Source organism: Oncorhynchus nerka, linkage group LG9b (genome assembly GCF_034236695.1).
Source record: "Oncorhynchus nerka isolate Pitt River linkage group LG9b, Oner_Uvic_2.0, whole genome shotgun sequence".
Taxonomy (NCBI): domain Eukaryota; kingdom Metazoa; phylum Chordata; class Actinopteri; order Salmoniformes; family Salmonidae; genus Oncorhynchus; species Oncorhynchus nerka.
Window position 1 is genome coordinate 37,951,382 of NC_088424.1, and position 26,808 is coordinate 37,978,189.

Here is a 26,808-nt window from a genome sequence, read left to right on the forward strand (position 1 = left end):
CTGTTTCTCTAATGAAGTCTCTGTGTGTCTCCTCCAGTCGTCTGACTGAAGCTGTTTCTGTGTGTCTCCTCCATCTGACTGAAGCTGTCTCTGTCTCTGTGTCTCCTCCAGTCGTCTGACTGAAGCTGTTTCTCTAATGAAGTCTCTGTGTGTCTCCTCCAGTCGTCTGACTGAAGCTGTTTCTCTAATGAAGTCTCTGTGTGTCTCCTCCAGTCGTCTGACTGAAGCTGTTTCTCTAATGAAGTCTCTGTGTGTCTCCTCCAGTCGTCTGACTGAAGCTGTTTCTCTAATGAAGTCTCTGTGTGTCTCCTCCAGTCGTCTGACTGAAGCTGTTTCTCTAATGAAGTCTCTGTGTGTCTCCTCCAGTCGTCTGACTGAAGCTGTTTCTCTAATGAAGTCTCTGTGTGTCTCCTCCAGTCGTCTGACTGAAGCTGTTTCTCTAATGAAGTCTCTGTGTGTCTCCTCCAGTCGTCTGACTGAAGCTGTTTCTCTAATGAAGTCTCTGTGTGTCTCCTCCAGTCGTCTGACTGAAGCTGTTTCTCTAATGAAGTCTCTGTGTGTCTCCTCCAGTCGTCTGACTGAAGCTGTTTCTCTAATGAAGTCTCTGTGTGTCTCCCCCAGTCGTCTGACTGAAGCTGTTTCTCTAATGAAGTCTCTGTGTGTCTCCTCCAGTCGTCTGACTGAAGCTGTTTCTCTAATGAAGTCTCTGTGTGTCTCCTCCAGTCGTCTGACTGAAGCTGTTTCTCTAATGAAGTCTCTGTGTGTCTCCTCCAGTCGTCTGACTGAAGCTGTTTCTCTAATGAAGTCTCTGTGTGTCTCCTCCAGTCGTCTGACTGAAGCTGTTTCTCTAATGAAGTCTCTGTGTGTCTCCTCCAGTCGTCTGACTGAAGCTGTTTCTCTAATGAAGTCTCTGTGTGTCTCCTCCAGTCGTCTGACTGAAGCTGTTTCTCTAATGAAGCTGTTTCTCTAATGAAGTCTCTGTGTGTCTCCTCCAGTCGTCTGACTGAAGCTGTTTCTCTAATGAAGTCTCTGTGTGTCTCCTCCAGTCGTCTGACTGAAGCTGTTTCTCTAATGTCTGACTGAAGTCTCTGAAGTGTGTCTCCTCCAGTCGTCTGACTGAAGCTGTTTCTCTCCAACTGTTTCTCTAATGAAGTCTCTGTGTGTCTCCTCCAGTCGTCTGACTGAAGCTGTTTCTCTAATGAAGTCTCTGTGTGTCTCCTCCAGTCGTCTGACTGAAGCTGTTTCTCTAATGAAGTCTCTGTGTGTCTCCTCCAGTCGTCTGACTGAAGCTGTTTCTCTAATGAAGTCTCTGTGTCTCCTCCAGTCGTCTGTCTCTGTGTCTCCTCCAGTCGTCTGACTGAAGCTGTTTCTCTAATGTCTCTGTGTGTCTCCTCAGTCGTCTGACTGAAGCTGTTTCTCTAATGAAGTCTCTGTGTGTCTCCTCCAGTCGTCTGACTGAAGCTGTTTCTCTAATGAAGTCTCTGTCTCCTCCAGTGTCTGACTGAAGCTCCAGTCGTCTCTGACTGAAGCTGTTTCTCTAATGAAGTCTCTGTGTGTCTCCTCCAGTCGTCTGACTGAAGCTGTTTCTCTAATGAAGTCTCTGCTGTTTCTCTAATGAAGTCTCTGTGTGTCTCCTCCAGTCTCTGACTGAAGCTGTTTCTCTAATGAAGTCTCTGTGTGTCTCCTCCAGTCTCTGACTCCAGTCTGTGTGTCTCTGACTGAAGCTGTTTCTCTAATGAAGTCTCTGTGTGTCTCCTCCAGTCGTCTGACTGAAGCTGTTTCTCTAATGAAGTCTCTGTGTGTCTCCTCCAGTCGTCTGACTGAAGCTGTTTCTCTAATGAAGTCTCTGTGTGTCTCCTCCAGTCGTCTGACTGAAGCTGTTTCTCTAATGAAGTCTCTGTGTGTCTCCTCCAGTCGTCTGACTGAAGCTGAAGCTGTTTCTCCTCCAAGCTGTTTCTCTAAAGTCTCTGTGTGTCTCCTCCAGTCGTCTGACTGAAGCTGTTTCTCTAATGAAGTCTCTGTGTGTCTCCTCCAGTCGTCTGACTGAAGCTGTTTCTCTAATGAAGTCTCTGTGTGTCTCCTCCAGTCGTCTGACTGAAGCTGTTTCTCTAATGAAGTCTCTGTGTGTCTCCTCCAGTCGTCTGACTGAAGCTGTTTCTCTAATGAAGTCTCTGTGTGTCTCCTCCACTGAATGAAGCTGTTTCTCTACTGAAGTCTCTCTGTGTGTCTCCTCCAGTCGTCTGACTGAAGCTGTTTCTCTAATGAAGTCTCTGTGTGTCTCCCCAGTCGTCTGACTGAAGCTGTTTCTCTAATGAAGTCTCTGTGTGTCTCTGACTCCAGTCTGTGTGTCTGACTGAAGCTGTTTCTCTAATGAAGTCTCTGTGTGTCTCCTCCAGTCGTCTGACTGAAGCTGTTTCTCTAAGTCGTCTGAAGTCTCTGTCTCTGTGTCTCCTCCAGTCGTCTGACTGAAGCTGTTTCTCTAATGAAGTCTCTGTGTGTCTCCTCCAGTCGTCTGACTGAAGCTGTTTCTCTAATGAAGTCTCTGAAGTCTCTGTGTCTCCTCCAGTCGTCTGACTGAAGCTGTTTCTCTAATGAAGTCTCTGTGTGTCTCCTCCAGTCGTCTGACTGAAGCTGTTTCTCTAATGAAGTCTCTGTGTGTCTCCTCTGACTGAAGCTGTTTCCTAATGAAGTCTCTGTGTGTCTCCTCCAGTCGTCTGACTGAAGCTGTTTCTCTAATGAAGTCTCTGTGTGTCTCCTCCAGTCGTCTGACTGAAGCTGTTTCTCTAATGAAGTCTCTGTGTGTCTCCTCCAGTCGTCTGACTGAAGCTGTTTCTCTAATGAAGTCTCTGTGTGTCTCCAGTCGTCTGACTGAAGCTGTTTCTCTAATGAAGTCTCTGTGTGTCTCTGACTGAAGCTGTTTCTCTAATGAAGTCTCTGTGTGTCTCCTCCAGTCGTCTGACTGAAGCTGTTTCTCTAATGAAGTCTCTGTGTGTCTCCTCCAGTCGTCTGACTGAAGCTGTTTCTCTAATGAAGTCTCTGTGTGTCTCCTCCAGTCGTCTGACTGAAGCTGTTTCTCTAATGAAGTCTCTGTGTGTCTCCTCCAGTCTGACTGAAGCAGTTTCTCTAATGAAGTCTCTGTGTGTCTCCTCCAGTCGTCTGACTGAAGCTGTTTCTCTAATGAAGTCTCTGTGTGTCTCCTCCAGTCGTCTGACTGAAGCTGTTTCTCTAATGAAGTCTCTGTGTGTCTCCTCCAGTCGTCTGACTGAAGCTGTTTCTCTAATGAAGTCTCTGTGTCTCCTCCAGTCTGACTGAAGCTGTTTCTCCAGTCTCCTCCAGTCTGACTGAAGCTGTTTCTCTCCAGTCGTCTGACTGAAGCTGTTTCTCTAATGAAGTCTCTGTGTCTCCTCCAGTCGTCTGACTGAAGCTGTTTCTCTAATGAAGTCTCTGTGTGTCTCCTCCAGTCTCTGACTGAAGCTGTTTCTCTAATGAAGTCTCTGTGTGTCTCCTCCAGTCTGACTGAAGCTGTTTCTCTAATGAAGCTGTGTGTCTCCTCCAGTCGTCTGACTGAAGTGTTTCTCTAATGAAGTCTCTGTGTGTCTCCTCCAGTCGTCTGACTGAAGCTGTTTCTCTAATGAAGTCTCTCCAGTGTCTGTCTCTAATGAAGTCTCTCCTCCAGTCGTCTGACTGAAGCTGTTTCTCTAATGAAGTCTCTGTGTGTCTCCTCCAGTCGTCTGACTGAAGCTGTTTCTCTAATGAAGTCTCTGTGTGTCTCCTCCAGTCGTCTGACTGAAGCTGTTTCTCTAATGAAGTCTCTGTGTGTCTCCTCCAGTCGTCTGACTGAAGCTGTTTCTCTAATGAAGTCTCTGTGTCTCCTCCAGTCGTCTGACTGAAGCTGTTTCTCAGTCTCTGTGTGTCTCCTCCAGTCGTCTGACTGAAGCTGTTTCTCTAATGAAGTCTCTGTGTGTCTCCTCCAGTCGTCTGACTGAAGCTGTTTCTCTAATGAAGTCTCTGTTGTCTCCTCCAGTCGTCTGACTGAAGCTGTTTCTCTAATGAAGTCTCTGTGTCTCCTCCAGTCGTCTGTCTCCTCCAGTCTCCTGACTGAAGCTGTTTCTCTAATGAAGTCTCTGTGTGTCTCCTCCAGTCGTCTGACTGACTGAAGCTGTTTCTCCAAAGAAGTCTCTGTGTGTCTCCTCCAGTCGTCTGACTGAAGCTGTTTCTCTAATGAAGTCTCTGTGTGTCTCCTCCAGTCGTCTGACTGAAGCTGTTTCTCTAATGAAGTCTCTGTGTGTCTCCTCCAGTCGTCTGACTGAAGCTGTTTCTCTAATGAAGTCTCTGTGTGTCTCCTCCAGTCGTCTGACTGAAGCTGTTTCTCTAATGAAGTCTCTGTGTGTCTCCCCCAGTCGTCTGACTGAAGCTGTTTCTCTAATGAAGTCTCTGTGTCTCCTCCAGTCGTCTGACTGAAGCTGTTTCTCTAATGAAGTCTCTGTGTGTCTCCCCCAGTCGTCTGACTGAAGCTGTTTCTCTAATGAAGTCTCTGTGTGTCTCCTCCAGTCGTCTGACTGAAGCTGTTTCTCTAATGAAGTCTCTGTGTGTCTCCTCCAGTCGTCTGACTGAAGCTGTTTCTCTAATGAAGTCTCTGTGTGTCTCCTCCAGTCGTCTGACTGAAGCTGTTTCTCTAATGAAGTCTCTGTGTGTCTCCTCCAGTCGTCTGACTGAAGCTGTTTCTCTAATGAAGTCTCTGTGTGTCTCCTCCAGTCTGTCTGAACTGAAGTCTCTGTTTCTCTAATGAAGCTGTTTCTCTAATGAAGTCTCTGTGTGTCTCCTCCAGTCGTCTGAGCTGTTTCTCTGAAGTCTCTGTTTCTCTCCAGTCGTCTGACTGAAGTCTCTAATGAAGTCTCTGTGTGTCTCCTCCAGTCGTCTGACTGAAGCTGTTTCTCTAATGAAGTCTCTGTGTGTCTCCTCCAGTCCAGACTGAAGCTGTTTCTCTGAGTCTCTGTCTCCTCCAGCTGACTTTCTCTAATGAAGTCTCTGTGTCTCCTCCAGTCGTCTGACTGAAGCTGTTTCTCTAATGAAGTCTCTGTGTCTCCTCCAGTCTGACTGAAGCTGTTTCTCTAATGAAGTCTCTGTGTCTCCTCCAGTGTCTGACTGAAGCTGTTTCTCTAATGAAGTCTCTGTGTGTCTCCTCCAGTCGTCTGACTGAAGCTGTTTCTCTAATGAAGTCTCTGTGTGTCTCCTCCAGTCGTCTGACTGAAGCTGTTTCTCTAATGAAGTCTCTGTGTGTCTCCTCCAGTCGTCTGACTGAAGCTGTTTCTCTAATGAAGTCTCTGTGTGTCTCCTCCAGTCGTCTGACTGAAGCTGTTTCTCTAATGAAGTCTCTGTGTGTCTCCTCCAGTCGTCTGACTGAAGCTGTTTCTCTAATGAAGTCTCTGTGTGTCTCCAGTCCAGCTGTTTCTAATGAAGTCTCTGTGTCTCCTCCAGCTGACTGAAGCTTTCTCTAATGAAGTCTCTGAAGTCTCTGTGTGTCTCTGTGTGTCTCCAGTCGTCTGACTGAAGCTGCTGTTTCTCTAATGAAGCTGTCTCTGTGTGTCTCCTCCAGTCGTCTGACTGAAGCTGTTTCTCTAATGAAGTCTCTGTGTGTCTCCTCCAGTTCTGACTGAAGCTGTTTCTCTAATGAAGTCTCTCCAGTCGTCTGACTGTGTCTCCTCCCTGTGTGTCTCTCCAGTGAAGCTGTTTCTCTAATGAAGTCTCTGTGTGTCTCCTCCAGTCGTCTGACTGAAGCTGTTTCTCTAATGAAGTTCTGTGTGTCTCCTCCAGTCGTCTGACTGAAGCTGTCTCTAATGAAGTCTCTGTGTGTCTCCTCCAGTCGTCTGACTGAAGCTGTTTCTCTAATGAAGTCTCTGTGTGTCTCCTCCTCTGACTGAAGCTGTTTCTCTCCTCCAGTCGTCTGACTGAAGCTGTTTCTCTAATGAAGTCTCTGTGTGTCTCCTCCAGTCGTCTGACTGAAGCTGTTTCTCTAATGAAGTCTCTGTGTGTCTCCTCCAGTCGTCTGACTGAAGCTGTTTCTCTAATGAAGTCTCTGTGTGTCTCCTCCAGTCGTCTGACTGAAGCTGTTTCTCTAATGAAGTCTCTGTCTGACTGAAGTGTCTCCTCCAGTCGTCTGACTGAAGCTGTTTCTCTAATGAAGTCTCTGTGTGTCTCCTCCAGTCGTCTGACTGAAGCTGTTTCTCTAATGAAGTCTCTGTGTGTCTCCTCCAGTCGTCTGACTGAAGCTGTTTCTCTAATGAAGTCTCTGTGTGTCTCCTCCAGTCGTCTGACTGAAGCTGTTTCTCTAATGAAGTCTCTGTGTGTCTCCTCCAGTCGTCTGACTGAAGCTGTTTCTCTAATGAAGTCTCTGTGTGTCTCCTCCAGTCGTCTGACTGAAGCTGTTTCTCTAATGAAGTCTCTGTGTGTCTCCTCCAGTCGTCTGACTGAAGCTGTTTCTCTAATGAAGTCTCTATGTGTCTCCTCCAGTCTGACTGAAGCACTTCTGCGTTCTTTACGGTCTTTAATCCAGAGGCATTTAATTAACACCAATAATTACAGTCCTTTAACCATTGACTCTGTCTGTTAGTAGCCGCTGCTGCCTATGTCATTATCCATTTAGCCCTTCACTCCTGTGACACATGGCTCCTCTATCTGGTGATGAAAACTCTCTTTCTCTCACTGTTAATCCACAATCCTCCCAATGTAGAATTAAACTTGATAGAATGGACTAGCATTGATCATCATTCCCTGGTGGTTGTAATAGCTGGCTATTTAGAATGTTTAATTAATTGATGCTTAATTGCCATACTAACTGCTTTTGTGCTACATAAAAAATATGTGATGGGGAAAAAAATCGATACAGGTACATATCACAATATTATTTGGGACGGTATTATATCGATACTTTGACTCCAAGTGAGAGAACTTGTTTTCAGCTCTTTAATTTCCATTAATGATCTAAATAAATTGTCTCATGCACTCTCTTTTTGATCTGCAGCAGATATACATGTATAAGGAGCAATAAGTTCCGAACATCAAATCCTATTAAAATCACAGTATTTTAATAGGTAAAACTCTAGGTAGATAGTGTGGTCTACAGCTTATCATGATATACTCTACCTCAGGCGAGCAAGACTTCGAGACTTCCTTAGATATCGTGTACCAGCTATTGTTTACAAATATGCATAGGTCCCTGCCCCGTGTCTTACCAGAGGCTGCTGTTCTATCCTGCCGATGGACTGTATAACACGCCAGCTGTATGTTATTCATGTCGTCGTTCAGCCACAACTCGGTGAAATATAAGATATTGCCGTTTTTAATGTCCCATTGGTATGATTTGCATGCTTTCAGTTCGTCTCATTTATTTTCCATCGATTGAATGTTTGCTAACAGTACGGGTGGCGAAGCCAGATTAGCCACTGATTCTCACAAGGCACATCTCTTTCCTCAAATTCTCAGTTTCTTTCTGCAGCGAATGATGGGGGATGAGGGACTTTACGGGTGTTTGGAGTATATCGTTCCCGTCCGACTAATTAAAGAAAAATGATTTGTCCAATTCAAGGTGAGTAATCGCTGTTCTGATACCCAGAAGCTCTTTTCGGACATAAGAGACGGTAGCAGAAACATTATGTACAAAACAAGTTACAAACAATGTGAAAAAACACAAAATAGCACAACTGGTTAGAAGCCCATAAAACAACATCCATCCCCTCCGGTGCCATCTTCACAACTTCCAGCTTTAGTGGAGTCTGCCACTAGCACAGTCAGTGTAGTCACCTCAGCTATCTCCATTGAGATCATGTCAGTGCCTCGATCTCGAACTTGGAAAACAAAACATGGTGATGTTTGGCATAGCAATCTCAGAGGAATTAAGACCTTTCCATTCCTGTCATTATTGAAAGAAATTGTGATCTCACATCTCAAAATAGGGTTATATATTCTACCTCTTGGTGATGTCATTCAGAAACACAATGTCAACTTTCACTGCCATGCGGACGACACACAGCTGTACATTTCGATGAAACAGGGTGAAGACCCAAAACTGCCTACCCTGAAAGCCTGTGTTTCAGACATAAGGAAGGCAAATGTTTTACTTTTAAACTCAGACAAAACAGAGATGCTATTTCTAGGTCACAAGAAACAAAGAGACCTGCTGTTGGATCTGAAAATTAATCTTGATGGTTTTACAGTCGTCTCAAATAAAACTGTGAAGGACCTCAGCATTACTCTGGACACTGATCTGTCTTTTGACAAACATATCAAGAATATTTCAAGGACAGATTTTTCCATCTTCGTAACATTGCAAAAATCAGAAACCTTATGTCCAAAATTGATGCAGAAAAGCTAATCAATTACTTTTGTCACTTCTAGCTTAGACTACTTCAATCCTCTACTCCCTGGCTACCCGGATAAAGCCTTAAATAAACTTCATTAGTGCTAAACACAGCTGCTAAAATCCTGACTAGAGCTCAAAAAAGGTAACATATTACTCCAGTGGCTTACTTTTATGGCTAGGGTTGATTTCAAGGTTTTACTGCTAAACTACAAAGCATTACATGGGCTTGCTCCTAGCTATCTCTCCAATTTGGTCCTGCTGTACATACCTACACGCAGGTCTCCTTATTGTCCCTAGAATGTCCAAGCAAACAGCTGGAGGCAGGGCTTTCTCCTATAGAGCTACATTTTTATGGAATGATCTGCCTATCCATGTGAGAGATGCAGACTCGGTCTCAACCTTTAATTCTTCAATGAAGACTCATCTCTTCAGTAGGTCCTATGATTGAGTGTAGTCTGGCCCAGGGGTGCGAAGGTGAACGGCATGGCACTGGAGCGACGAACTGCCCTTGCTGGCTGACCGGCTCCCCTCTCTTCCCAGCGATTATCTGCCTCTGACCCTATTACTGAGTCACTGGCTTACTAGTGCTCTTCAATGCCGTCCCTAGGAGGGGTGCGTCACTTGAGTGGGTTGAGTCACAGACGTGATCTTCTTGTCCAGTTTTGTGGTGGAGGAGATCTTCATGGGCTATACTCAGTCTTGCCTCAGGGTAGTAAGTCGGTGGTCTGTTGATATCCCTCTAGTGGTGTCGGGGCTGTGCTTTGGCAAAGTGGGTGGGGTTATATCCTGCCTGGTTGGCCCTGTCCAGGGGTATCGTCGGACGGGGCCACAGTGTCCCCCAACCCACCCCTGTCTCAGTCTCCAGTATCTATGCCGCAATAGTCTATGTGCCGGGGGCTAGGGTCAGTCTGTTCTTTCTGGTGTAATTCTCCTGTCTTATCTGGTGTCCTGTGTGAATTTAAGTATGCTCCCTCTAATTATCTCTCTCTCTCCCTCACTCCCTCCCGGAGGACCTGAGCCCTAGGATCATGCCTCAGGACTACCTGGGCTGATGGCTCCTGGCTAGCGCCAGTTCACCTTGTCGTGCTGCTGCTCCAGTTCCAATTGTTCTGTCTGAGGCTGGGGAACACTGACCTGTTCACCGGGAGTGCTACCTTGTCCCGGACCTGCTGTTTCCGACTCTCTCTCTCTACTGCACCTGCTGTCTCGACCTCTGAATGCTCAGCTATGAAAAGCCAACTGATATTTACTCCTGAGGTACTGACCTGTTGCACCCTCTACAACCACTGTGATTATTATTTGACCCTGCTGGTCATCTATAAATGTTTGAACATCTTGAAGAACAATCTGGCCTTAAATGGCCATGTACTCTTATAATCTCCACCCGGCAGAGACAGAAGAGGACTGGCCACCACTCAGAGTCTGGTTCCTCTCTAGGTTTCTTCCTAGGTTCCTGCCTTTCTAGGGAGTTGTTCCTAGCCACCGTGCTGTTTGGGGTTTTAGACTGGGTTTCTGTATAGCACTTTGTGACATCTGCTGATGTAAAAAAGGGCTTTATGGATAAATTTGATTGAAGATCGAGACCGAGACAGAGTCAAGAATGAGACCAGAAAAATGCGAGTCCAATTCAAGACCATGATTGAAATTTTGTCAAATACCCACCATAATAACAGTTCAAAATGTCCACTATTTCAGAACAACATATGGATTCTTTAGACATTCAGATAGAATAAATGCATGCTGGGGGAAGATAGAACCACTCTACAAATGATTACTAACCCAAACACAGTGGGGAACAATGAGCCTTCTATGCCTTCAGAGAAGGGCTAAGGATTTATAAAATAATGATTATAATAATATAATAATATTGATAATTATATTATTATTTTCAATTATGTTTTGATTGAATCTCTTCAGTTTATGATGAAAAGGAAAGGGTTAACACCGAAGAGACAAAAAGATCCAATCAGGATTTTGCTTTGCTGGTCTCTGGGGAGAAAGTGTGCAAAGGTTGGCTACTTTATGAAGGCAAAGGTTGGCTACTTTGTAGAATCTCAAATATGAAATATATTTAGATTTATTTAGCACTTTTGTGGTTACTACATGATTCCATATGTGTGTTTTTTTAAAGTTTTGATGTCTTCACTATTATTCTACAATATAGAAAATAGTAAAATAAAGAAAAACCCTTGAATGAGTAGGTGTGTCCAAACTTTTGACTGTTACTGTAAATAAAAAATGTGACGGTCTAAGTCCACAACAAAGCTTCAATCACATCAATCTGATTGGATGGGCCTCTCTGGGCCTGGCTCCCCAGTGGGTGGGCCTCTCTGGGCCTGGCTCCCCAATCACATCACATCTCTGGGCCTGGCTCCCCAGTGGGTGGGCCTCTCTGGGCCTGTCTCCCCAATCACATCACATCACATCAATCTGTTTGGAAGGCCTGGCTCCCCAGTGGGTGGGCCTCTCTGGGCCTGGCTCCCCAGTGGGTGGGCCTCTGTCCACAAAGGCACATCCATGTCTACGCCCCTGATCACAATTGCGCATCACAAATCCTACTATCCTAAAAACCAACACCTCAGATTAAACTTTTTAAATACCTGGTTTGCATATCATTGTTGCCTTAGTTAGCATTCACTGGTAGATATCCTACATATAACCGTCTTTCCTACCCTACCGGCTACCAATGTCATTCTTCTGTGAACTGCTCCATGCCAAAACCAGTTGACAGCTGCACACTCTTGGTGCCCGCAGATTATATTCTGCTGAAACTCGGCTATGTGAGCGGCGAGCATGAGAATATATTTCACGTGCTTTGCGATTGTGTAGGCTATTCTCATGATTTCTCTATTGAAGACCTATAGGTTCACCACTGTACTAACCTGTCACACACTGAAGGCCTATAGGTCCACCACTATACTAACCTGTCACACACTGAAGGCCTATAGGTCCACCACTATACTAACCTGTCACACACTGAAGGCCTATAGGTTCACCACTAAAGGCCTATAGGTTCACCACTAAAGGCCTATCGATTCACCACTGAAGGCCTATCGATTCACCACTGAAGGCCTATAGGTTCACCACTGAAGGCCTATAGGTTCACGACTGAAGGCCTATAGGTTCACCACTAAAGGCCTATAGGTTCACCACTAAAGGCCTATAGGTTCACCACTAAAGGCCTCTAGGTTCACCACTAGGTTCACCACTGAAGGCCTATAGGTTCACCACTATAGGTTCACCACTGAAGGCCTATCGATTCACCACTGAAGGCCTATAGGTTCACCACAGAAGGCCTATAGGTTCACCACTGAAGGCCTATAGGTTCACGACTGAAGGTCTATAGGTTCACCACTGAAGGCCTATAGGTTCACCACTGAAGGCCTATAGGTTCACCACTGAAGGCCTATAGGTTCACCTCTGAAGGCCTATAGGTTCACCTCTGAAGGCCTATAGGTTCACCACTGAAGGCCTATAGGTTCACCACTGAAGGCCTATAGGTTCACCTCTGAAGGCCTATAGGTTCACCTCTGAAGGCTGAAGGCCTATAGGTTCACCTCTGAAGGCCTATAGGTTCACCACTGAAGGCCTACTGAAGGGTTCGCCACTGAAGGCCTATAGGTTCACCTCTGAAGGCCTATAGGTTCACCACTGAAGGCCTATAGGTTCACCACTGAAGGCCTATAGGTTCACCACTGAAGGCCTATAGGTTCACCACTAAAGGTTCGCCCCCGTCCGCCTCATGTTGCCCTCCATGAGTTACTGCCTGTGGGGACTCCTGACTCCTCCATCGGCCTGTACTATAGCTTGTGTAGGTGTAGTAGTGATGATGGATGTCCTGGCTGCTACACGGTGGCTAATGTTACGAGTTGTCAGCCACTGAATAACGGGGAGGTCTCAGGTGGCCTGGGCCGCTCACTTCAGAGTGACGGCCCTCTGGAGAGATGCTGCCCTTGATTATACACCGGGAGGGAGGAAGAGGGGGAGGGAAAGGGGGAAGAGGGAAGTCAATGGCCTGACAGAGAGAGTGTCAGTTTGGGAGTTTATACAGTACACTATAAAGTATTCAGGACCCCTAGGTGTCTATTATAGAAGGATAAGGTTTTTACTTTGAGGTGGCCTGTCAGAATGCCTGTACCTGTCAGAGAAGGTCAAGAGGTTTATTACAGTCTGACATCACACTCCTGAGAGGTAGAGATGTTCAGAACCTTGCATTAGAGAGAGTGTCCTGGGAAATCCACACGAGTCCCACTGTTGTTATCACATTCTCAAACATGCCTTTCATATTAGCATTGTTACCTGATCAATCAACAAATCAACTAATATCTGTTCTGGTCACTTGAACCCCCACCTCACCCCTGCAATACCTCCCAAGGTCGTAAGATTGGGAAGCAGAGCCAAGGTATTTTCTCCTTTCTCAGCTGACCTGATTTAAACAAATCTTGAGACACAAAACAGCTGGAAACACAGCTCAGATGACAGTCCTGACAGTCTAGTCTAATTCAATTGGATATCACAAACCAAGAGGGATTCGTCCCTTCATAACAGATAAAAGGAAAACTTTAATCTGCTTTCTCCTTTCATTGCTTTAGGCCCACCGGGGGACTCAATTGATGGGGTATTAGTTCTGTACGTCGATAAAAAGGAACACACGTCAACATCTGCCCTGCAGGAAAATGTAAACATAACGGAACATTTACGTGACGTGGTGGCAGGCCCAATGACAGCAGAGGAGCAGAACCCAATCCGTTTAAAAACCCATTTGGAGCTGTGCCTGGTGGGTAGGGCAGAGGCTGGCAGACGGAGCGGTTTTCCCTCGGCATGTAAAAGGCCGGACTGACGGATGGACCTAGAAACACTCAGCTTTTACCTCCCAGAGAAAAGAGACAAGAACAAAGGAGCCTGCTGCCCGGGCACATTCCCATTCCTCCCTTTCCCTCTTAATCTTTCCTGTCATTGCCCCTCCCTGATGAGAAAAAGAGAGGGAGGGATGGAGGGATGCGGCGGGAGAGAGGGATGTGGAGGGAGGGAGAGATGGAGGGAGGGATGCGTAGGGAGAGAGGGATGTGGAGGGAGGGAGAGATGGAGGGAGGGATGGGAGGGGGATGGAGGGAGGGATGTGGAGGGAGGGAGAGATGGAGGGAGGGATGCGTAGGGAGAGAGGGATGTGGAGGGAGGGAGAGATGGAGGGAGGGATGCGTAGGGAGAGAGGGATGTGGAGGGAGGGAGAGATGGAGGGAGGGATGCGTAGGGAGAGAGGGATGTGGAGGGAGGGAGAGATGGAGGGAGGGATGCGTAGGGAGAGAGGGATGTGGAGGGAGGGAGAGATGGAGGGAGGGATGCGTAGGGAGAGAGGGATGTGGAGGGAGGGAGAGATGGAGGGAGGGATGCGTAGGGAGAGAGGGATGTGGAGGGAGGGAGAGATGGAGGGAGGGATGCGTAGGGAGAGAGGGATGTGGAGGGAGGGAGAGATGGAGGGAGGGATGCGTAGGGAGAGAGGGATGTGGAGGGAGGGAGAGATGGAGGGAGGGATGCGTAGGGAGAGAGGGATGTGGAGGGAGGGAGAGATGGAGGGAGGGATGCGTAAGGAGAGAGGGATGTGGAGGGAGGGAGAGAGGGAGGGATGCGGAGGGAGAGAGGGATGTGGAGGGAGAGAGAGATGAAGGGAGGGATGCGTAGGGAGAGAGGGATGTGGAGGGAGGGAGAGATGGAGGGAGGGATGCGTAGGGAGAGAGGGATGTGGAGGGTGAGAGAGATGAAGGGAGGGATGCGTAGGGAGAGAGGGATGTGGAGGGAGGGAGAGATGGAGAGAGGGATGCGGAGGGAGAGAGGGATGTGGAGGGAGGGAGAGATGGAGAGAGGGATGCGGCGGGAGAGAGGGATGTGGAGGGAGGGAGAGATGGAGGGAGGGATGCGTAGGGGAGAGAGGGATGTGGAGGGAGAGAGAGATGAAGGGAGGGATGCGTAGGGGAGAGAGGGATGTGGAGGGTGAGAGAGATGAAGGGAGGGATGCGTAGGGGGAGAGAGGGATGTGGAGGGAGGGAGAGATGGAGAGAGGGATGCGGAGGGAGAGAGGGATGTGGAGGGAGGGAGAGATGGAGAGAGGGATGCGGAGGGAGGGAGAGAGGGATGCGGCGGGAGAGAGGGATGTGGAGGGAGGGAGAGATGGAGGGAGGGATGCGTAGGGAGAGAGGGATGTGGAGGGAGAGAGAGATGAAGGGAGGGATGCGTAGGGAGAGAGGGATGTGGAGGGAGGGAGAGATGGAGGGAGGGATGCGTAGGGAGAGAGGGATGTGGAGGGAGGGAGAGAGGGAGGGATGCGGAGGGAGAGAGGGATGTGGAGGGAGGGAGAGATGGAGAGAGGGATGCGGAGGGAGAGAGGGATGTGGAGGGAGAGAGAGATGAAGGGAGGGATGCGTAGGTGTGCATAAATCGTGTTGCCTGACTTGTTATTTTTCTCACCGTTCCCTCGCTCGTCTTCAGATGGCTGGGCTGGCTGTGTCTGGCTCACTGGCTGACTGTTCTAACAGTAGACGGTTCAAACAACCATCAATAGTACTAATCACTGGACTGATTTCTAGTTAAAACACATTGATGTGTTTTCCCAATAGGCCTTCTTCACAAAGCTTTCATCACGAGCAATATGATGAAGGTCTTTTGTTCTATTGATAAATCAACAACAGAATCTGTATCTGATAGATGTTTTGTGTACCTGTGGGAGACTATTCTTATTGATTAGGAACCAAGCATTGATTAATGAATGGCTTCCTTTTGCTGCTCTAGTCGCTAGTTCTAACTATGAACGTATATAATAGGTTGAATCCCCCGCACACCCAAAATGTATTACTGAAGGTGCTGAAAACTGGATAAACTGAAAAAAGGCTCTGCACACTTCCAGTCCGATACAAAGTTATTTTAATTGTATCTGAGCTTTCGGTCAATCAACCTTCATCAGAGCATAACTGTGCGTCACTGTGTATAATATGCTCTGATGAAGGTCAATTGAACGAAAGCTTAGCTACAATTAAAATAACTTTGTATCGAACTGGAAGTGTGCAGAGGCTTTTTTCTGTTTATCCAGTTTTACTTGTGAATGTAAAACATGTAATGAATCAAACACATACCACCATCTTGTTGAGGGAGACCCAGCAGTCCTGGGGGAAGTCCTGCAGCATGGGAACCAGGAATTGCAGACAGCCATCCCAGTGACACAGCAGCAGCATCATACCAATCAGGTTGAAGATACGCATTACTGCACTGGCCAGGTCATAGGTCATATGGAAGATCTAAAAACAGAGATGGAGAGACAAGGAATGAGTTAAGGCGGAGAGGAAGGATGTGTGTGTGTGTGTGTGTGTGTGTGTGTGTGTGTGTACGTGCGTGTGTGTGAGCACGTGCGTGTGTGTGAGTACGTGCGTGTGTGTGAGAGAGAGAGACATCGAGAGATAGAGAAGCAGAGAGAGAGAGAAAAATAGAGAGAGAATCACAGTCACAGAATTCTTCAAGATTTCTTGTTTAATTTGCTGCAAGATTCTCTAGTGATCAAGATGACAATCCCTAGAAGCAGGATTAAAGGAGAAGACTACAGTCAGCAGAACCATGTTGCCTGCTGTTCCTTTGGACCGAATTAAGAACGATTAATGAGAGGGGGAAGACAGTTTCCCATCAGTCGGCCATCAGATACACAGCAGGAACAGAGCAGACATGTGTTACAGCCAGATACAACACATTAATCAGAACTATAACACACACGACAGGACTCCCTCACTCACTCCCACACAAACACATACCGCTACACAAGTCTGCAGGCACAGATGGATATACACGGCAGGTAGCCTAGTGGTGAGAGCTTAGGACTAGTAACCGAAAGGTTGCAAGATCAAATCCCAGAGCTGACAAGGTAAAAATCTGTTATTCTGCCCCTGAACAAGGCAGTTAACCCACTGTTCCTAGGATGTCATTCTAAATAACAATGTATTCTTAACTAGCCTAGTAAAATACTTTTTAAAACCCAACCAGATAAAAGGGGTATGCTTCTCTAAACCCAACCAGATAAAGGGGTATGCTTCTCTAAACCCAACCAGATAAAAGGGGTATGCTTCTCTAAACCCAACCAGATAAAATTGGTGTGCTTCTCTAAACCCAACCAGATAAAAGGGGTGTGCTTCTCTAAACCCAACCAGATAAAAGGGGTATGCTTCTCTAAACCCAACCAGATAAAAGGGGTATGCTTCTCTAAACCAACTAGATAAAAGGGGTATGCTTCTCTAAACCCAACCAGATAAAAGGGGTGTGCTTCTCTAAACCCAACCAGATAAAAGGGGTATGCTTCTCTAAACCAACCAGATAAAAGGGGTATGCTTCTCTAAACCCAACCAGATAAAAGGGGTATGCTTCTCTAAACCCAACCAGATAAAAGGGGTATGCTTCTCTAAACCAACCAGATAAAAGGGGTATGCTTCTCTAAACCCAACCAGATAAAAGGGGTATGCTTCTCTAAACCCAACCAGATAAAAGGGGTATGCTTCTCTAAACCCAACCAGATAAAAGGGGTATGCTTCTCTAAACCCAACCAGATAAAAGGGGTATGCTTCTCTAAACCCAACCAAATAAAATTGGTGTGCTTCTCTAAACCCAACCAGATAAAATGGGTATGCTTCTCTAAACCCAACCAGATAAAAGGGGTATGCTTCTCTAAACCCAACCAGATAAAATTGGTATGCTTTTCTAAACCCAACCAGATAAAATTCACCCCAAAACATATGCATTTCTGAGCCCTAAGCAAGAAACCAAACTGGCCACAAGGACAATCATCTTTCAATGATCCCTGAGGAGGTATTAGTAAAATACAAGATGGAAGACTAAATGCTTCTCAGTCCTGGCACCCCAATTGTGGAACCAGAGTCCCCCTGATGCCAGGTCAGCAGAGTCCCTGCCCAATATCTGAAATCCTACCTCTTCAAAGAGCATCTTAAAAAATCCCATAGCACCCCCTCCTCCCCCCACTAAAAAAAAAAAAAAATAGCACCCTTGTCTTTCACACTTGACTTTTTCCTACTTGCTGATAGATTATTTATTGAGTAAAATTTTACTTACTATGACTGAGATATTTGGTTGTCCTACCTAGCTATCTTAAAATGAATGTACCTGTAAGTTGCTCTGGATAAAAGGACTTGCATGTAAATGTAAATGAGTATGGTGCATTGCTAACTTACAGTCACTGACTGATGACATCATACACTATCTCTACCACGGCTGTGATTGGACATGAATCACCAGTTGATCTTTCTTAATGCCACTTTAACCTTTTGGGGCTTCTGATAGTTGGTTTCTAATATGACCTGGCAACTTACAAAATACTGCACTTCAGCACATCTATTTATAGAGTCAACATGTCACTTATGATTAGTGACATGCTGAGGAGGAGAGGAGATCACAATACCAGAGCAATATTTACAGTATGCAGAGTTCTGCTAACTTAGTTTAAGACAGAATCAGAATGGGTGTCATGTTGGTAACAAAAGTTCCAAGAGAATTACATTCTACAGAGAATACCGATTAGAATGTTTCTGTCATGGAACGTTTGGTGCCAACATGGAGGACTGATTGGACAACTGTATGGCTCTAGTGAGGCACCATGGACCGCGGTTCTTATGGCGTTATGAGAAATCTGAAAATAGTGAACCAAAGAGAAGCAGAAATTGGACACATTTTGAGGCAGATTCTCTGCAATTCTGTGTGAAAATGTAATCACCAAAATTACTCATTCAATTAGACCCTCAAGTCTTCAAACCAACATTTTGTTTTTGTGTGGGAAACAATAAACACTCACATAATCAATTGGAGGAGTGAATAGCAGCTACTATAACAAGCACAACAACAACAACAACAACAACAACAACGGCAAAAGCAAACTGCTACTACTACAACACAAACAGTTATGTCGCCATGGTAATTCCCATTAGTTTGAAGTGGAACTACTTTGTAGAAATGAAACAAACAGCTAGTCATTATATCGGTCTAAAATATCAAATGTGCACTTTATGCTGTGTGAGTGGAAGACTTTCCCCCAATGTTTCATTTTCAGCTTTGGTGGCTACAGCTATTAGGATTACTAAGCTACTCATGTATTTGGCATTGATCAAATGAGCAGGCAGGCAAGCTCTGAAACCCCATTCACTTGTGGGTTATTATGGGACTGGGGGCAGGCTGCAAGAGGCTGAGCAGGCTTCCTCATCGTATTCACAGTGCAGTTTCGGCTACGAACTGAAAAAGTTTGAGGGTTTGCCTACCACCCACTGTGCTAGACTTTAGCACATCTGGCTCAGGCTCGATAACCTTATTGTTATTATTGTGGATAGGAAACTTTACTTATTTATTTGTGTATATATATATTTATTTTCATCAAAGAAAACAGTGTGCAGGTGTGGTTGGAAGCCCAAGGGCTTATAGGAAAACCACACCACAAACAAACAATATACAATAAATACTTCTTTTTTTTTCAAGGTTTGTTTAAAAATGATAACAAAACCTACTAATTATAAATGTATAAATAAATTGATCAGTAATGATGAAAATGTATATACTGTTTTGTTTAAATGTGTGGGTGCATTGTGTGGATGTGAGTGTGTGAGAGTTAGGCTATATGGAGGAGATCAGGCTGAACCCCAGTCTTCCCTTGATGTTATTGAGGGATGATGATGTGCGGCAGTGTCTTGTGTTATATAGATGGATTTCAGAATGAACCAGGAAGAATCCAACCAAGGGAGAGATAGCCTCTCTGTTGGTTATTAGATCAACAGGACTGTAAAGTTCCCAAAAGTAAGACTCCCATGGTATTTATATATTTGCAGTAAACCAAATCAGGTTTATTTTGTGACTTTTGCTCCTGCTTTCTAAACAATGATCTAAACCAAGTTGCGCTGTTCTGATGCCAGTAAACACAGCCCAGCGCAGTGCAACAGCTATCAGCAGAGTGACTGGCACAACACTCACAACCCTAAACAGTGGAGAAGCACGTCTAGCACCATACTTAACACTTCCTCTCGAAACTCCACTCCACACTCTTAGAAAGGGTTCTTCGGCGGTCCCCATAGGATGACCATTTTTGGTTCCAGGTAGAACACTTTTGGGTTCTACCTGGAACCAAAAGGTTCTTGCTGCAACCAAAAAGGGTTCTTCAAAGGGTTCTCCTATGGCAGGGATGGGCAACTTTGATGGGTCCACAGTGGTTTGTGGGTCAGCAATTCTAAACATTTTGCCATAGGGTGGAGGAAAATATTTGCAGTTCTTAATATAATAACTGATGATCAATGGGCCCCATGCCGCTCGGTAATTCAACCATGCTTACTACAAGTTTAGATAGCTGGCCGCTAGACTAACTTACCAATATAAAAACCATTTGGTGATATGGGCTAATGATGACGCACAACCAAATATAGAAATGGTGTATTCTATTATTCTAACTCTCAATAGTAAGTTGAGACCCCGACTGAGTACCATATATCTTTTTTGCCTGTTTAACACCAGTCCATCTTAGCACTCATCTTCCATGCATGCCAAGTATCCTCCTCTACCCATCATGCACCGCTCTGTGTGTTTGTCGCATAATGTCTTCAGAAAATCCAATTATCCAAAGGTCATGTGCACACACAGGGCCCAGTGCATCCATCCACCATCCGCCATCCACACCAGGGGCCCAACCAAGCACAAAGTACCCCTTCAAAAAATGAATCGAGCAGAGGCATATATGTACTGTAGATTAACAAATAACTAGATATGAAGGCCGAAGGAAAAACCAGCTAATCAGAAATCCATTCCCGAAGCCAATAAAGAGACAGAAAATGTATGGAAACACAATTAAACCCATACGAGGAACGCTAGCCTAACTGAATTATAGGTTGGTAATAATAACAATTAGCAAGACATACAGTATGATCATAGTGAGCACCCCCCCCGGTGTACCATATTATCACCCCTCCACCCCACCTGCACCTCCTCAGGGGTCTTAATCGATTAAATGTGTTTGCATCTCTATTATGCTGCCTATGAAGATGAGCTGACACCTTCTGGGATTCACAGGTCAAAGGGGGAGACGGTGACGACACTGATGGTGATTAGGATGCAAAGTGTGTTTAAAAGCTTAAACCCTCCTGCCAACAAGATCACACATATTTCAGTGAGAACAGCAAAGCAAACCTCCTGGCCCTTGACAAACGACTGGGAACAAACTAACATATGCAGCTTGCAGACAGGGCCGGGTCCAGACTGATCATCTGTCTCACAGCTTATTGGGCATCAGCCAACAACTAAATGTCTGAGAAGGAACTCAGTGACCTAACAGCACCTATAAACAGATCTGCTTTTTTATTCATTTATGCAGAAGTCCAAATAGATTGGGGACCAAGAGTTCCTGGTTACAGAACAGTGTGGTGTGCTGGTTGAATATTCTATGCTTGACAGAGCATTCTATGATTGTCTACCTAGACAACTTGTCTAGACAACCTTTAGCACAATTCACTACCCCTCACTCCCCCTCAATACCTCTCACTAGCTCTCAATACCCAATTCACTATCTTCAATTCACTACGCCTCTCTACCCAATTCCCTATCTACAATTCACTACCCCTCAATACCCAATTCACTATCTACAATTCACTATCTACAATTCTCTACCCCTCACGACCCAATTCACTATCTACAATTCACTACCCAATTCACAACCCCTCACTGCCCAACTCACTATTTACAATTCATGATCTACAATTCACTATTTACAATTCCCTATCTACAATTCACTACCCCTCACTACACCTAGAGTAAAGCACTTTAGACCTACAGTGGAAAGTGTGGTAAAAAATCCAATCCATTATCATTATTGCCATAGGACATTTATCTCATTGTCTATAAATTACTTCTGTGTAATGCTGTCCAACCTCCCTACTGTACCTTCTCTCTGACAATAATTGTACTTTGCTAGCATAGCCATTAAGGCCGGGAATCATATGGGACCTCAAACTACAATATTATCACTATACTTAGGTGCCAATACGATATGTATTGCGATTCTCATGATACTCATGATTCTATATCAAATCAAATCAAATTGTATTAGTCATGCGCCAAATACAACAGGTGTAGAATAAGAGATAAAACTAACAAGTAATTAAAGAGCAACAGTAAAAAATAACAATATATACAAGGGGGTGCCGGTACAGAGTCAATGTGCGGGGGCACCGGTTAGTTGAGGTAGTATGTACATGCCTATACATAAATGACAACAGAGAGTGGCAGTGGTGTGGAGGGGGGGGGGGGGGCAATGCAAATAGCCTTGGTAGCCATTTGACAACATCAGGAGTCTTATGGCTTGGGGGTAGAAGCTGTTTAGAAGCCTCTTAGACCTAGACTTGGCGCTCCGGTACAGCTTGCCGTGTGGTAGCAGAGAGAACAATCTATGACTAAGATGGCTGGAGTCTTTGACAATTTTAGGGCCTTCCTCTGACACTGCCTGGTATACATTTACATTTAAGTCATTTAGCAGACGCTCTTATCCAGAGCGACTTACAAATTGGTGCTTTCACCTTATGACATCCAGTGGATATAGAGGTCCTGAATGGCAGGAAGCTTGGCCCCAGTGATGTACTGGGCCGTACACACTACCTTCTGTAGTGCCGTGCGGTCGGAGGCCGAGCAGTTGCCATACCAGGCAGTGATCAACCCATCAGGATGCTCTCGAGGGTGCAGCTGTAAAACCTTTTGAGGATCTGAAGACCCATGCAAAATCTTTTCAGTCTCCTGAGGAGGAATAGGTTTTATCATGCACGCTTCACGACTGTCATGGTGTGCTTGGACCATGTTAGTTTGTTGGTGATGTGGACACCAAGGAACTTCAATCTCTCAACCTGCTCCACTGCAGCCCCATCGCTGAGAATGGGGGCGTGCTCGGTCCTCTTTTTCCTGTAGTCCACAATCATCTCCTTTGTCTTGATCACGTTGAAGGAGATTATTGTCCTGGCACCACACAGCCACACAGTCTTGTTTTTGTCGGTGATCAGGCTTTTGTGTCATTGGCAAATTTAATGATGGTGTTGGAGTCGTGCCTGTGCGTGCAGTCATGAGTGAACAGGGAGTACAGGAGGGGGCTGGGCACACACCCCTGAGGGGCCCCTGTGTTGAGGATCAGCGTGGCGGATATGTTGTTACCTACCCTTAACACTTGGGGGCGGCCCGTCAGGAAGTCCAGGATCCAGTTGCAGAGGGAGGTGTTTAGTCCCAGGGTCCTTAGCTTAGTGATGAGCTTTGAGGGCACTATGGTGTTGAACACTGAGCTGTAATCACTGAATAGCATTCTCACATCGGTGTTCCTTTTGTCCAGGTGGGAAAGGGCAGTGTGGAGTGCAATAGAGACTGCATCATCTGTGGATCTGTTGGGGCGGTATGAAAATTGGAGTGGGTCAAGGATTTCTGGGATGATGGTGTTGATGTGATCCATGACCAGCCTTTCAAAGCACTTCATGGCTACAGACATGAGTGCTATGGGTCGGTAGTCATTTAGGCAGGTTACCTTAGTGTTCTTGGGCACAGGCACTATGGTGGTCTGCTTAAAACATGTTGGTATTACGGACTCGGACAGGGAGAGGTTGAAAATGTTAGTGAAGACACTTGCTAGTTGGTCAGCACATGCTCGCAGTACACATCCTGGTAATCTGTCTGGCCCTGCAGCCTTGTGAATGTTGACCTGTCTAAAGGTCTTACTCATATCGGCTGCAGAGAGCGTGATCACACAGTCTTCCGGTACAGCTGGTGCTCTCATGCATGTTTCAGTGTTATTTGCCTCAAAGTGAGCATAGAAGTAGTTTAGCTCGTCCAGTAGGCTTGTGTCACTGGGCAGTTCTCGGCTGTGCTTCCCCTTGTTATCTGTAATGGTTTCCAGGCCCTGCCACATCTGACGAACGTCAGAGCCAATGTAGTACGACTCGATCTTAGTCCTGTATTGACGCTTGCCTGTGTGATGGTTCATCGGAGGGCATAGCGGGATTTCTTATAAGCTTCCGGGTTAGAGTCCTGGTCCTTGAAAGCGCGGCTCTAGCCTTTTATATCAGTGCGGATGTTGCCTGTAATCCAAAGCTTCTGGTTGGGGTATGTACGTACGGTCACTGTGGGGACGACGTCATCAATGCACTTATTGATGAAGCCAATGACAGATGTGGTGTACTCCTCAATGCCATTGGAGGAATCCCGGAACATATTCCAGTCTGTGCTAGCAAAACAGTCCTGTAGCTTAGCATCTGCTTCATCTGATCACTTTTTTATTGATCTAGTCACTGGTTCTTCCTGCTATAATTTTTGCTTGTAAACAGGAATCAGGAAGATGGAATTATGGTCAGATTTGCCAAATGGAGAGCGAGGGAGAGCTTTGTATGCATCTCTATGTGTGGAGTATAGGTGGTCCAGAGTTATTTTCCCTCTGGTTGCACATTTAATATGCTGATAGAAATTTGGTAAAACTAATTTAAGATTCCCTGCATTAAAGTCCCCGGGCTACTAGGAACGTCGCCTCTGGATGAGCGTTTTCTTGTTTGCTTATGGCAGAGTACAACTCATTCTATGCTATCTTAGTGCCAGCCATTGACTGTGCTCTGTAAACAGCTACAAATAATATAGATGAAAACTCGGTAGGTAGTGTGGTCTGCAGCTTATCATGAGAAACTCTACCTCAGGCGAGCAACAGCTCGAGACTTCCTTAGATATCGTGCACCAGCTGTTGTTTACAAAAATACATAGACCGCCCCCCTTTGTCTTACCAGACGCCGCTGTTCTATCCTGCCGGTACATCGTATAACCAGTCAGCTGTATGTTGATAATGTCGTCGTTCAGCCATGACTCCGTGAAGCATAAGATGTTACAGTTTTTAATGTCCCATTGGTAGTTTAATCTTCCCAGTCACTCGTCCATTTTATTGTCCAAGGATTGCCTGTTTGCTAGCAGAATTGAGGGAAGTGGGGGTTTATTCGATCGCCTCCGACTTCTCAGAAGGCAGCCCGCTCTCCAGCGTCTCTTTCTCCTTCTCCTCTTCACGCAGATGACTGGGGTCGGGGCCTGTTCCCGAGGGAGCCTTATATCCTCCGGATCCATCTTACTCAATACTGTGATTTCATTGCAATTCGATGTTCCAAACATGTTGCTCAACATATGTCTGCCGCAGACGGACAAGAGAGAGCCATGAGAATGAGTTTTAATCTATCAAGGAAATAAAAGTGCTGAAAACAAATTGTCTCCCTACTTAAAAATAAAATGGAGAACAATCTATGAAGGGAAAATACTGGACATGTAACTATCGATTTTTCCTCCTCATCACTAATAGCCATCTAGCTTTATTAGCATTTCCATCTATAGTGACTATCTTAAACAATGTAGCATGTAGCCATGATGCTGTGAGTGGGCACTACAGATTAATAGTGGATGAGATGAGTTTCCATGTTACAAGCTCTAAGAGTCCAAGTGAATGGTGCTCTATGTCTACTATCATTACAATCATTCATCCTTTCACCATGACCACAAATAGTGGATGAGGCGAGGTCGAGCTCCCCTCGAGGCAATCCATTATAATAATTATACTAAGCCATGTAGCATATAGGGGCAGGGTTGGGGTGGTGGTCTTACCTCTTCCCACTGGTGGATGTAGTGTTTAGGGGCGGGGTGGTGGGTGTGGGGTGGTGGTCCTACCTCTTCCCACTAGTGGATGTAGTGTTTAGGGGCGGGGTGGGGGTGTGGGGTGGTGGTCCTACCTCTTCCCACTGGTGGATGTAGCGTTTACGGGCAGGGGTGGGGGTCCTATCTCTTCCCACTAGTGGATGTAGTGTTTAGGGGCGGGGGGTGGGGGGGGTGGTGGTCCTATCTCTTCCCACTGGTGGATGTAGTGTTTAGGGGCGGGGGGGTGGGGGTATGGGTGGTGGTCCTATCTCTTCCCACTGGTGGATGTAGTGTTTAGGGGCGGGGGGGGGGGGTGGTGGTCCTATCTCTTCCCACTGGTGGATGTAGTGTTTAGGGGCGGGGGTGGGGGTGGTGGTCCTATCTCTTCCCACTGGTGGATGTAGTGTTTAGGGGCGGGGGTGGGGGTATGGGTGGTGGTCCTATCTCTTCCCACTGGTGGATGTAGTGTTTAGGGGCGGGGGTGGGGGGTGGTGGTCCTATCTCTTCCCACTGGTGGATGTAGTGTTTAGGGGGGTGGGGGGGTGGGGGGTATGGGTGGTGGTCCTATCTCTTCCCACTGGTGGATGTAGTGTTTAGGGGTGGGGGTGGGGGTATGGGTGGTGGTCCTATCTCTTCCCACTAGTGGATGTAGTGTTTAGGAGCGGGGGTGGGGGTCCTATCTCTTCCCACTGGTGGATGTGGCGTTTAGGGGTGGGGGGTATGGGTGGTGGTCCTATCTCTTCCCACTGGTGGATGTAGTGTTTAAGGGCGGGGGTGGGGGTATGGGTGGTGGTCCTATATCTTCCCACTGGTGGATGTAGTGTTTAAGGGCGGGGTGGGGGTATGGGTGGTGGTCCTATATCTTCCCACTGGTGGATGTAGTGTTTAATGGCGGGGTGGGGGGTATGGGTGGTGGTCCTATCTCTTCCCACTGGTGGAAGTAGCGTTTAGGGGCGGGGGTGGGGGTGGTGGTCCTATATCTTCCCACTGGTGGATGTAGTGTTTAGGGGCGGGTGTGGGGGTGGTGGTCCTACCTCTTCCCACTGGTGGATGTAGCGTTTAGGGGCGGGGGGGTCCTACCTCTTCCCACAAGTGGAAGTAGCGTTTAGGGGCGGGGGTGGTGGTCCTATCTCTTCCCACTGGTGGATGTAGCGTTTAGGGGTGGGTGTGGGGGTGGTGGTCCTACCTCTTCCCACTAGTGGATGTAGCGTTTAGGGGCGGGTGTGGGGCGTGGTGGTCCTACCTCTTCCCACTGGTGGATGTAGTGTTTAGGGGCGGGGGTGGGGGGTGGTGGTCCTATCTCTTCCCACTGGTGGAAGTAGCGTTTAGGGGGGTGGGGGTGGGGGTCCTATATCTTCCCACTGGTGGATGTAGTGTTTAGGGGCGGGGGTGGGGGTGGTGGTCCTATCTCTTCCCACTGGTGGAAGTAGCGTTTAGGGGCGGGGTGGGGGGTGGGGTGGTGGTCCTACCTCTTCCCACTGGTGGATGTAGCGTTTAGGGGTGGGGGTGGTGGTCCTATCTCTTCCCACTGGTGGATGTAGCGTTTAGGGGTGGGGGTGGTGGTCCTATCTCTTCCCACTGGTGGATGTAGCGTTTAGGGGTGGGGGTGGTGGTCCTACCTCTTCCCACTAGTGGAAGTAGCGTTTAGGGGCGGGGGTGGTGGTCCTACCTCTTCCCACTGGTGGATGTAGCGTTTAGGGGTGGGTGTGGGGGTGGTGGTCCTACCTCTTCCCACTAGTGGAAGTAGCGTTTAGGGG

At 46.6% G+C, this 26,808-nt stretch overlaps 1 pseudogene; it reads right to left on the reverse strand.

Annotated features, from left to right (window-relative positions):
- The window catches only part of LOC115114026 (potassium/sodium hyperpolarization-activated cyclic nucleotide-gated channel 2-like), a 73,978-nt pseudogene that overhangs the window by 36,080 nt on the left and 11,090 nt on the right, over positions 1 to 26,808 (reverse strand).